This window comes from Paralichthys olivaceus, chromosome 11 (genome assembly GCF_024713975.1).
Source record: "Paralichthys olivaceus isolate ysfri-2021 chromosome 11, ASM2471397v2, whole genome shotgun sequence".
NCBI lineage: Eukaryota > Metazoa > Chordata > Actinopteri > Pleuronectiformes > Paralichthyidae > Paralichthys > Paralichthys olivaceus.
Window position 1 is genome coordinate 21,896,052 of NC_091103.1, and position 12,951 is coordinate 21,909,002.

A 12,951-nucleotide genomic window follows, 5' to 3' on the forward strand; every position below is an offset into this window, starting at 1 on the left:
GTGCTCAGCTCCTTTGGGGGGTAAGAGCAAGACTATATTTAGAAAGCTGCTGGAGGACAGACAGATGTAGTAAAAATGTGATATAAAACAACATGGCTTCTGAGTGTGGAGCAACTGATGAAGTCGAAGATGTGTCTGAGAAGCACATTGCACAGAGGTGTTTTAGATAAAAGTGCAGAGGAGTATATCACACAGGAAAATATAGATCTTAAGATTTTGTGGGAAAGATGAAAATGTAGCGAGGATTGTGGTGTGGTCATGCAAAGAGCGTGCAACATGCAAGAGTTTGTAAAAACTGCAAATAACGACCACTTTACAAGGAATAAACAAATGTGGGAAAGAAACATTTTGGAAAGAAACAACTTGTTGGAAGTCGGTTTCATGTTATTTGCTCTCCACTGAGCCAGTTCAGTAACAGCAACATGTGTTACTCACTGTGAGAGGCAGGATCAGGTATCTCAGCTAACAGTCGGCCAGGAATCTATTTGAACGTCTCCGATTTGTAAAACAGAGCAAAAATAGAATATGTTTAAACAAGATTGTTTAGCATTTAAACCAAAGCTGCTTTCAGACATGCACTGAATCTCCACAGGGGCTGTAGATGCAAGAACGAAAATGTTCAAGTGAGAGGCTCTGGACTTAAGTTTATTAAAAACAGATAATTTCCAATGAGTCCAACACAGCAGGAGATTCTCTGGTGCGAGCGAGTTTAAGATGTTTCTAACACGGGACAGATGCAAAACTGAAAAAGACGTAAATATCTCAGGAAGACACCGGCAAAGATGTCAAGAGAGATTTTGTGAAAAGAATCAACGCTGTAAATAACACACACGATCCCTGCAGCAGCATTAATACGTTACGTCCTGCCTCTGCCTTTTCCACCACACTCCGGAGATTTCTGTGTTGATGTGAAAGGGTCTGAGCGGAAAATCAGTTGATCCCGAATGAGGAAAGAAGTACGTTTTTGCATTTGCATCCCACATTTCAGAAGTGAATTTATATTGTATAGATAAATTATCCTCAATAAAATGCATTCATTCCCTGCACAGTAAAAATCTAAGTTCATGCCAGTGCAGCTACGCGGCTGAAACAACCGTCTTGCAGCTGCTACATCAGGCGATAATGTTCCCGCTATGACAAAGGAGAGAGGGAGTGTGATTTGTCATTAATGGGACCAGTAAGTCCTTTTCTGCTGGAGTAAAAGCTGAACAAATTCTTTACTGGTGAAGCACGTCCTGCCACATCTGCTGGCCTCCTGCCTGATTTGCTGCCTGGCTGCTTGTAGCTTTGAAAAAAGAAAAATCAAATGGGAAGGAAGAGGACCGTGCGACTGGAAACTGTGAGTCGTGGAGAAAATGGCTTGGCCTTTTGGCCATTGGGTGAGTTAGCGACAAAATCAGAGTGGCATCTTATCTGGACCCGTTTTCTTTTTGTTCTTGGCAGCAGATAAGAGAAGAGGATCAGACCCAGATAGCTGCGACTATACGGGGATCTGGGTAACACATTAACCACCCCAACATGTGCCACCCGCCCAGACAGTGAGAGCTTGGCAACGCTGCGAGTTAAAAGCTGGCAGAGCAGGTGGGTTCCTTGAGCGTCCCCTGTGATTAGATCAATCATTACCACTGACATTGTTGCACAGCCAACCGCTCATTTCAGAGGACCACCTGTATTGGAATGTGTTCCCGAATCTTCACAGCAGATGATTCAGTCTGTGGATGAGAAAAATAAGCGAGGATGTGTTTCCACTTATCGTCTGATGAGATTCTTTAGTTTCCCTTTTCGACTGCAGCCACCGTGTTTACTTTTCTAACTTGAGCTTTATCAGCGTTCACCTCTGGTTTTGACTTCCTCTCATTTGTGAGATTGTCTCTGTACCCTGCCGTCGTCAGATTCGAGTCCCAAACACCTCATGCTGGCTGCAGCTGCGAGGCTTCCTCCTCCTCCTCCTCGTTGCTTTATCTTCAGTTGACAGGGACCACACATCGAGGAGGCAGAGCGAGTCTGTTGTACTACTCTGCTCGACAGGCTAACATATATTAGCCGGCCCATCATATATTTCAACTCCGTCGTCGTTTATGTGCCAGGCAGGGAGAGTGGAGGTGAGCGAGGCTGTGCAGAGACTTGTGATCGTAAAGCACATGCAGTCCCCCCCCCCCCCCGACCTTGATTTTCCCTCCTGAACCACTTCTCATCTCGCAGCCTCAGACCTCGCCCCCCCCGCTGGGCCTCTACCTGAAGCAGAGCACAGCCACAGCTGACTGGCCTTGGGACAAGGGCAGCAGGAAGGGGCCTCTCTCGTCTATATATCTGAGCCCCAGGAGAACACAATACACAAAATGTTGTTTTACAGAAAAGCTATGGATGACCTCCGGCAGCTCTGCATCTGGTGCTACAACATAGACTGTGTCTCAGTTCCGGGGCTGCATCCTTCGGGAGTCTCAATTACGTCACAGCGACTGTCCCGATTCGAAGACTCTGACAAATGCGTCCAAACCCCCTTTAAGCAACAGAGGCTACACTGGGTGGATCCTTCCTGGCCCAGCATATCCCATGAATCATTGCGCTTCAGTGACAAACTTGACAAACCTTTCAAATGATGGTGGCAAAAAGTGAGACGAAAAAGTCAGAAGAATTTATTTCTAAATGTCAGTACTCAACCAAACAGCTATAGGTACACGTGTTCTATTCAATGTTTTTAATGGACCGAAGAACATTTTCGTCCAAAGCTCTGTTGCTAGGTGACAGCTGTAAGGGCTTAACAAGCTGGTGACACAATGGGAAGACCAGACCTTCTCATTTCGGTTCGACCAACTTGGTCTACGCAACCATAGACTGAGTCCTCTGAAGGATGTGGCCTCTGAATTGAGACACCATTCATTTGTAAAGATAGACGACATGAGAGATCCACCAGAGTGAAGACAAATCATCTGGATCGCCCGCTGGTGGCTGGCTGCAGTGTAGGTTATAAACCCTGCCTCCTCCATTTTACTTAGGTTCAATTCAGGGTTCAATGTCTAGCCCAATGACACAAATCCAATTCAAGCCTCTGGTTAATGGACGATCCGCTCGTCCTACTGAGCCACTGTCGCTCCTTGTGGGGTGACTGTCTGATGGACGTGAGCGTCTTCATATTAAATCATAAGCAAAAGAATCAATAAGATGAATGATGCTAACTGGCCCTGCACTTCTGAATTATCTTAACTGGCGTTTAAAGGTTCTGGATGAATTTTTAGTCACAGCCAAACTGGTGTACAAATTACATCATAGCGAGTTTACTGTTGATTTTCACAAAACAAGAAGAAGAAATGTTTGATTACTTAACTTTTTCCCAGTTAAAACAGCTTGTGTTCTGCTTGTTTAGAGACGTTTACACTCACAGAGTCCTGTATCAGAAGCACACACACAGGGATCAAACACAATCTGAGCACCCTCACAGAGGTTTTATTTTTAGTTTTCAAAGAATGTATTGTTAAGACTCAATTTGATGCTCATCAGGTTCTGACCGGGCTCAATTTTTTTACAGTGCGCTGGTCCGAGTAAGTGGATTAAACCTGCGACATGCTAGGTTGGGCATGTAAATCTGCAGCCTGGCACTCTCCGCTCAGCAGAGGGTCCGTGTCAGGGAACGTGTGGAAGAGATGACCTGGAAAGAGCCAGATGGGGACCAGGGGCTTCAAGCACCACAGAGGCCTTCTGCAAACAACATGTGGAAAGGCTTTGGTGGTTAATGTAGCATGGAGTATTTATGTACTGAGCTTGACCACTGTCCATTAGTATTCAGATATGCCCCATGCAACTATTTCACATGACCACCTCGTCCAGTGCCCCCCCACCCTCCCTACTCCGGGTTCAGCTGTTAAGCGAACAGTAGCTCATACCCACCGTCCCCTGGGAGCAGGTGGTCCGTCACAGGCCCCTTTGTTCTCCAGTCTGAGGGCACAGAACCAGAGGAACGCATAATAATCCAGCACTTTAGGTTGCTTTTTATTTTCTTTTTCTGGTTTGATTTGTTAGGTCATGAAGTCATGAAGTCAGATGAGGTCAAAACAGCTCAATGGATATTGCAGTTAGTGTTTTTTCACACAGAAGAGTGTATTCATGTGTTTTATAAAGTCTCTGCAGGCTCATGTGACTGAAGTAAGCTCTGCTATGACATTACTACAACAAAATCATGTGTGTTTATTGTTAACGACGTAACTGAGTCCTCTTGATCTTTACAGTCTTTGAGTGTAACTGTAATTTCAGGGGTTTCGGTGGTTGTGAGGTTACATATCAGAAACCAAACATGTGCAGGTTCACAAGATGCTTAAAAATCAGACAAGAGCAAAGTTTAGATGAATAGATTTTGATGACTTTCAGTTTAACTCTCAACTTTGTCCTAATTTAATGTGTTGGTGCTGAACCAGAACATGCATAAAGCATTAAACTGGTTACAAATCTAAATCTTAGTTTAGATCCACAGACAAGAAACCTTTACTACCTCTTTCAAGGTGGTAATGTTTTCACCCCGGTCTGTTGGTTTGTTTTGGTTTGTCAGAAGGAGCCGGTCCGGTGAACCCTTGCCAACCATTCACTGCCAATCTGTGCGACTGAAAAGGCGAATAAAACAATTGTTTCCTGTGCTTTGGCAAATTGCAGCATGGCGCATTAAGTTCAACTTTGGTGAACTTTAGGGAGTGAAAAAATATGTACTTTCTTTGAAATTGTGAGAAACAGCATTTTTGGACATTTTCACAAATTTTTCAGGGAACATGCATATTTAGGAGACTGATATCTATAAGTGTGTGCAATGTGGTGCAAATCCAAATGAGATGTGGAGGTTGGATCTCTACAGAGTGCCATTCTTCATAGTGTTGCTTTTATGGTCAAGCACCTTGAGAGAGAAGTGTCTGGAAAGTGGTGATTACAGCAGAGTTCTTGCATGTTCAAAACAGATCAAGCCTTCATGCATACAGTTTTCTTTTTATTTATTATAGCCCTGTCAATATTTTCCTCACTCCTCTCAATCATTTCCGATGTGCACATGAAAATCTGCATTCCAGTTTTTGTAAAGCTCTGTAATCATTTTTTGTTTGTTTGAACATGATATTGTGGTTTTACAGGAGAGATGTACCAGACTGTTTCTAGACTGCAGCAACCACGTGGAGTCGTCCTGTGATCGTCAGGTCGCTAGAAACTCCGTGGAGATTTTATGAGTGGAATCAATCTTTTCATCTAACTCAGAAACTGAAACTGTATTTTCCAAAATGTTGAAATATTCTGTTAGTTTACGCACTTATTGATTTTACAAACATAATTTTAAAGAGTTCATGCAGCGAAGTCGAGATCTTTTGTCTCATGCAGCATCTATTCCCATAATTCATGAAAACATGCACGGATTGAGAATGACATGAGAGTTAATAATTAATGTAATGCATTTATTTTTTTTGCTGATGTCTGATGTTTTTTTTAGATGTGATAAGCAGTAATGTCAAGTGCACAGTTTGTGATGTGTAGGCAAAACATGCAGATGCACTTTTTTGGTCCAGTGTCAAACAACACATTTCAGTGTCGCTGTGACTCCTGTTTCCTTGTTCAAACTGTTTATACTGCAGGGGCGTTTGAGAAACATTTAGCATTATTATCCAATTTATCACCAGATGTACGACAGTAAATTACCAGACTCTCTCAACTGAAGCTGCAGCACCACTGTATGTCGACAATTTAAATGTTGGGACGTTTCCATTAAACCAAAAATGAGCTTCAAAAAGGCTTCAAACATGACAGTGAAATTACTATTTTGTTTCCAGTGGTGTAACGCCGTTGTCAAACACGGTTTAACTCCTTCATCGTCTAGGAAAAAAATAGAGTGTGAGTGTCCTCGCTGATTCAAGAGCAGCAGGAGAAGTCTGATTCCTCACAGCAGAGTTACTAAGTCAGGATGCTATGTAAGGTCTGAGTTTAGTTTATGTTGCAATAAAAATAAAGTTTAAAATGCATAAAGTCATTTACTTCAGCCACTCTCTTGAAAAACTAAATTCACAACAAAATGTAACATTAAACACAGATTTTTTGATATAATAATACAATATTTTATTTGGGGAAATGTGCTGTATCAGTAATAAGTATATAAAAATACAATAAAAACATATTTATACAATATATATACAATATAAACTGTATATATAGAGTGTAACAGGATTACACATGCAAGATATTGAATTTGCACAGATAGAAAGTAAGTATTGTACAGTTAGATAAGTTAAACCTGATTAGTTACATATAGTTAGATGGATGGATGCATGCATGGAGGATGGATAGATAGATAGATAGATAGATAGATAGATAGATAGATAGATAGATAGTTAGATAGATAGATAGATAGATAGATAGATAGATAGATAGATAGATAGATAGATAGATAGATAGATAGATAGATAGATGGATGGATGGATGGATGGATGGATGGATGGATGGATAGTGGTAGATAGATAGTAATTGTCACCACTGGACTATAATAGATTTGCATTATATAAAGCTTTTTATAGACTTTTTCTGTTAAAATAATAAGAATTTTAATGAGCAACAAGTATCATGGTGGCATTTGCACAGATCAGTGTTTGTATGACTCAGCTGGACATTTTCTTGCATCTCAAACACCTCAGTGTAACTTCTGCACAGATGTTTTCTATGTCCGAGAAGTAAATGTAAAAATCCACCATTAGCGAGAGACTTCCCGTTCTCCTCGACTACTTTACAAGCTTCTAAAAAAGATCCTCGCTCACAGTGAAGTGGTTCCTGATAGTTCTATAAAGGAGGCCACTAGAGCTGTGCGGGTGGGAAAGGTGACGGTAAAATGCTCAGTAATTTAACCAAGTAACAGTTGCTTTTGTTCTCCTGTCGTTATTTATGAGTAGAACCAGACGTGTATGTCACAGTCGGAAAAGGAACTCTGGGTAGATTCTTTTATTTCTGTGAAGTAACGTTTTTTTGTGAAACATAAGAAAGATTTATGGACAACATCAGAATTTGAGAAGAAACTATTTTGTTGGCCTATCTTGGTCTGTTACTGTGGAGTAGGCTGATTCATAGATTTTCTCCCGAGGTTGGCTCACAACCTTTGAACAGATTTTAGTGGACAGACACTTATATACATGTATATTTGTATATGTATATTTATATATATATATATATATATATATATATATATATATATATATATATATATATATCATAAAAAAATCCACATGATCCAGATCCACACCTGCTCATAGATGTATAGCTCTCTATGTACCAGATGTTTGTAGTTACCCCAAAGGAGGTTTTTGTTCTGCCTTGCTTTGTTTGTGTGTTATTTAGACACACAAACTACTGAACGGCAGAATCGGTTGTGACCTCCATGGATGAGGTAATAAAATCAAATCTGGACAAGTGTGACAACATGAAGCTGCAGCCTACTCCCTGTCACACACATGGCTTCTCCACAGTGTTTGTGCAGTGATGTGCTCCCATTCACACGTTGAGCCGCCATGAAAACAACACCATCAAATGTGAAATAGAAATAATCTGCGGATGCACGGTCAGTGAGTTTCACCGAGGGACATAAATCTGGGACAGGCTGCATTACACTCCTGTAGCTTTCTCTTCCCGCTGCATGTTTTTTTGCAAGGTAAAGACATTAAAGCTTTACTTAACTTGAACCCCAGAGTTCCTTCCCCATCTGGAAGCAGTGCAGGGTTTGTCTTAAAGATAAAAACGATATGAATCGCTCCTGGCAACTCAAATGTCCAGGCTGGGATCAATTACACAGACAGGATTCAAAGAGAGGGAGAGAGAGGGGGGGGGGCGCAGATTCTGTATCATGGCCTGGTCCAGGGTAGCAGCACAAACACACACACACTAAACAAACTACTCTGCGACCTGTAGCTTGTGCACACGGTTCCCAGTGTCTGGTTAAGGATTGGCTGGGACCGCATGCTGCCATGTTCCCGCCCCGCTCGCACACTGCATTTAACAAGCGACTGATGGCAGTTCCAGATGAGGCCGCTCTCAGCCAGCTGCACTGTCATGTGGGTTGGGGCAGGGAATTTCTGCGAGGATCAATAGAATAAGCTGGTGGTCTTTTTTACAGCTTTTGTGGCATATACACCAATCTCATGCAAATATTTGATTCAGTTTTAAGGATTATTTGCCAGCTTTAACATTGCTTTCCCCCAGAATTCATATACTCCAGCGGCACGAGAACATCTGCCAAGCAGTCCACGAAATGCATTGTGGGATGCTTGAGACATGGGGGGAGGAGGGTCGTAGTGGAATGAATATGAATAACCCAAAGTAAAAACAGACAGGAGGGGAGAATGGGAGAAAGACAAAAGGTTTAATAGGATCCAGACTGTTTGGAGCTCTCTCTGTTTCAACGGGAGACGCTGCCATGTGCACATTTACACTCAGTGTGGTAGTGTGTGTGTGTGTGTGTTGGAGACCTGAGCGGGCAGCGACAGGCATTCACAGCATCACAAAAGGTCACAGCAACACCTCCAGTCCCCATAACCTTTTTTAGGGTCATGCTTCAATTCACATATAGTGCAGGACCTCACCTCATGTGGCCCCGTTAAACTTCACGGGCTCGGCCTGCTCTGTGTCTCCCATTACCCAAACTAATGTAAATACACACGCCGGCTGCAACATCACTGTGCAGCGACATGTTCATTTGTACATGCAGGATGGGATTAGTCAAATAAAAGTATTATTTATTAAAGCAATTAGAGTTCATATTAAACAAAATGACACCTTTCCATTAGTCTGCAATTAATCAGATTTATCTTTTTTACTGTCTTGCACCAGTGTTGATATTACATTGAAGAACAGGCTAACTTTTATATTATAAATGTATTATATATTATAAGCTACTTTTTACTTTTTCTTTTAAATATTTGTTTCTTTACATCCTAATTATTAGTTTATGATACCTGCACTTTTTGTTTTACCTTTGCACTTAAGTTTTTTTTAAACTATCTAATATTAGTTTATCAAATATTTCATGTTTTTCTGGACTAACGATTAGTGCTGATACTACATTGGAGGACAGACTTTTGTTTTGAATATTTGTATCCATGCATGTTAATGATGGTTTCCGATAACTTCACTTTTTCCAACTTTCCACTGAAATACTTTGAAGACTATTTAAGATTAATAAATCAAACGTTTTTAATTTTTTGTGGACATGGGACAGACATAAATCTGCCGTTAACTTGAGAGTGAAAACTTTTGTGCAGTTCAAGCTGCATTGCAGAGGATTGGGAATTCATCATTATACCAAAAACATCTGGATTTTGCAGCTTGTGTAACACATCTGGAGCTTCGTGTGAATATTCTTGGAATCTAACTTCATTATTTTTTACTTCCTCTGCTCTGAGTCATACCTGTGCTTGTGTCACTGATGGAGGGAAATGATGAATGACTGCTGATGTGATTAAAAGTCATCATAGAAACGCTACTGCCATCTACTGTCTGCTGCTGTTGTCCACAGCGACAAGTCCAAGTTCCCTGCTAAGTTCCTGTGGACGTCAGTATTATATAAGAATAGAAGCTGAATGGTCTAAATTATTGATTTTGTTTTTAACTCTGATGATAATAGAGAGTCTGGAGCAGTTGGTTTTGTCCATGTAATTTTTCAGTAAACCTGAAATCAGGTCTGATCAACCTCTGAGTGATGTTGTCAACCTGAGCTTCCACTAACTTCTGTGTTAATGCTCTGATTTCGGCTTCATCTCACTCATTTTGGATTTGCCGCCAAGCTTTTTCATGCTCCTGTGTATTTGCGGAGTATTTTTTGTCCAGGGGACAGAAGTTTTTAGCTCATCAGAGACACGGTGATGAGTTTTCTTTAGTTCCTTTATCCCTCAACTGACTGATCCGCTCAATAATCCCCAGTGGTCATATTCCTGGGAATAATCATGTTAGAAGAAGATGTCTTTTACTTAAGGTTAGGTTTATCTTGACCTTTATATCTTTGTTGATATCTCAAAGAATAATCCATGGATCTCGATGCAAAAAAATCACACATGTTCAGGCGACTGATATTTATCATTGTGTGACATCCAAATAAAACTCTGGATCTTGAATTTAAATGTAGTTTCATAAGGGGACTGCTGGTGGAGGAATGATCTCTCTGAGTACCATTCAGTCTTTTATTAATCAATTAGAACAGAAGTTATTTGTGTGATTATATTTGTTCTATTTATGTTTGTGTAAAATCCTCCTACTGAGCCTTTGTATTAAACTGTTTTAATGAAAACTTAAACTAATCATCTGAACATCACCTTAATTCACCTTCCTCCTGGACTTCTTCCAGAAAAACAAGTTGGACATCTACAGCAGAGCATTGGCCTCATGGGTATTCAGGTGTGCCAACAGCCTTGATCATAACACAAACAAGACTGTGGAGATCAGATTGGCTTCCACAGGATCCCATATGCTCATCTTTCCCTGGTAATCAATGTCAATACCTTGTGCACACGCTAGAGTCAAATACATCAAAACCCTCAGGTTTTATTTCCAGTCAGACTGAGAGAATCTTCCTGCTGCTCTAACATGTCACAGCAAATTTTGGTCCAAATCCTTGTCCGGGACAATTCCACTCAGCATCCATCACGGTTTGATTTACCTCCACCTCTGAGCAGTCTGTCATTTCTCTGTCTGCTGGCCGCACTTTATCAAAGAGCCTGCATGATTTCAAAGTACGGGCAGAAGGAAAACATGAGAGTTGCTGACTTTGCCCATCTGGGGATCCACCTGTTTGAGATACCGGTCCTGCATGTGCATCAGCACCTGCACCAGATGCCACGGCAACCGCAATTACCCTCCTCACCTAAAACATACACACACACCAACATCAGACTGAACAAAGAAAGAAACCTGTGCGTGGCAACATCTATTTATCAGTGTCAGCCACCGAGGAATCACTTGTTTTGTGATTCATTGAATTCTTCCTTTGGTCAATCTCCATTGCTGCAGTGTTTCATTGTGGTCTGTCGGACTCGGAAAATTCCTGTTTTTGACACGCACTGCATTATTGTAGGTTATGCATTGAATTTGTAAAACAGTCTCTTTAATGTGTAAGTAATATTAGAAAAACAAGCTGAAGATGTATGATACTGTTGCACATGCACACACGCTTTAGAGCACATGCTATTGTCTGTTGAGTATTTGATGTGCTCTGTTTCTTCTCTGAAAGCACTGATAGAGATTGAAGGTGAAAGACTTGACTTCCTGCATAGCGACACCCAATGACAGGAGCAGCGTTTGTCACCACGGAAACCATTAGTTTCTTGGCAACATTCATATCATCCCCAGCCGGCTCTATATTCGACTCTAATGATGGGATTCCAGCAGTTGAGTGAAAAGAGGAATATTAGCGAGCAAAGTGGTGACAAATACTTCAGCAGTGTGAAGTAAAAACATACAGTTTAGGGGGAAAATATCATCAAAACTTCTCTTTTCCTGAGTTCTTGCAGCTGCCGATCTGTGGGTTTGCATCCTGTCATGTGTAATATTCTTGAATGCTGAGCGTGAGAGGTCTGACACGCATCTCCATCACCAAATGTCAGCCTTTTGAGATAAAATGACATCCCTTGCATGCAGCGGTAGCCGAGCCATAAGTTGTTTATCCATATAAGTAATTCACCCACTCAGACTGACCTCTGCGCCTCTCAAAGGGATGCATTTAACTGTTCAGAGGGGCTGCTGCAACTGTCTTTATCCAAGAGATGCTGGGAATCTGTGCACTAAGCCTCTATATTCACAGATCCATGCTTATTGTATTATCATTGCAATTATACATTTATTTTTGCTTCAAATCTCTTCATTTGGATTTAATTGTAATGGAAGATCCTCCCTTAAATACATCTCCCTGCTTATTTCTCCCCTGTAGCACCATCACATTCCCTGAGGGTAAACCAATTTACATTCTTGTTTTGCTCTTCAGATCCATGCCAGTTTCCATGACAACATAGTTTCACTTTCTCATCCTCTCTGTCTCACTCTCTCTATCTCCCTCCTCTCTCCGTCTCCTGCTCTTTCATTCCCCACTGCTCCTTTCTTATGTTCTTTTTGACCTTCCTCCAATGTTTCATTTTCTTTCTCTCCAAATAGCGGTGTCCAAATTCCTCTCCTCTCCTTTCATTTCCTCACCTCAACTAAGCTCATTCCTCCGCTTTACCGTGTACAGGCACAGAGAATAATGCACTGAAACATGCTGAATCTCAGGGGGGGATGTGGTGGGAAAGAATTAACAGCATCTTTCCCCATTTTTATCATAATATACAAATGCACAATGCTCTGCAGACTATTTTATTTATTAAATATCCCCGAGCTGTTTGGAAGGATTGATGCCTAGAGCCTAAAATTACTGAATCAAAACATTGTGCAGCAGAGAATCCTTTTCTTTGATTAAAAAGTACACTTGTTTTTGGAATAATATCCCTACACAATCACATTCACAAAGAAGAAAAGCAGGAAAGATAGATGAGGAAATCTGGATGTTTCCATCAAATGGCCATCTATGTTTGCTTATCCTTAATAAGTTATTCAAATAAAAAATGATCCCTGTCTGACCCTATTTCTATGATGATTTGGCAAATGACAGAATAATGTGTTATGCAGTTCTCTACCAAAAGGCATGATTAAAATCTCAAGCTATTTAATTATCCAATAATTAAAAATGTCTGATGCCAACAGGTGTGATGGTGCTTCGCAGGCTGACTAATGCCAGGCCTCTCTGTCTATACGTCTGGAAGCAGAAGGTCATGCAGAAGGTGGTCTGTCTGCACGTTGGAGAGTCACAGAGAATCAGCCCTGGTGGGTTGTGATTATTTTCACTGCTCCATTCTGACCCTGATCCGCTGCAGATTTCTGATTTATTCCTCTACTTTAAATCACTGCTCTCAACACACGACTGGTTGTCTCATA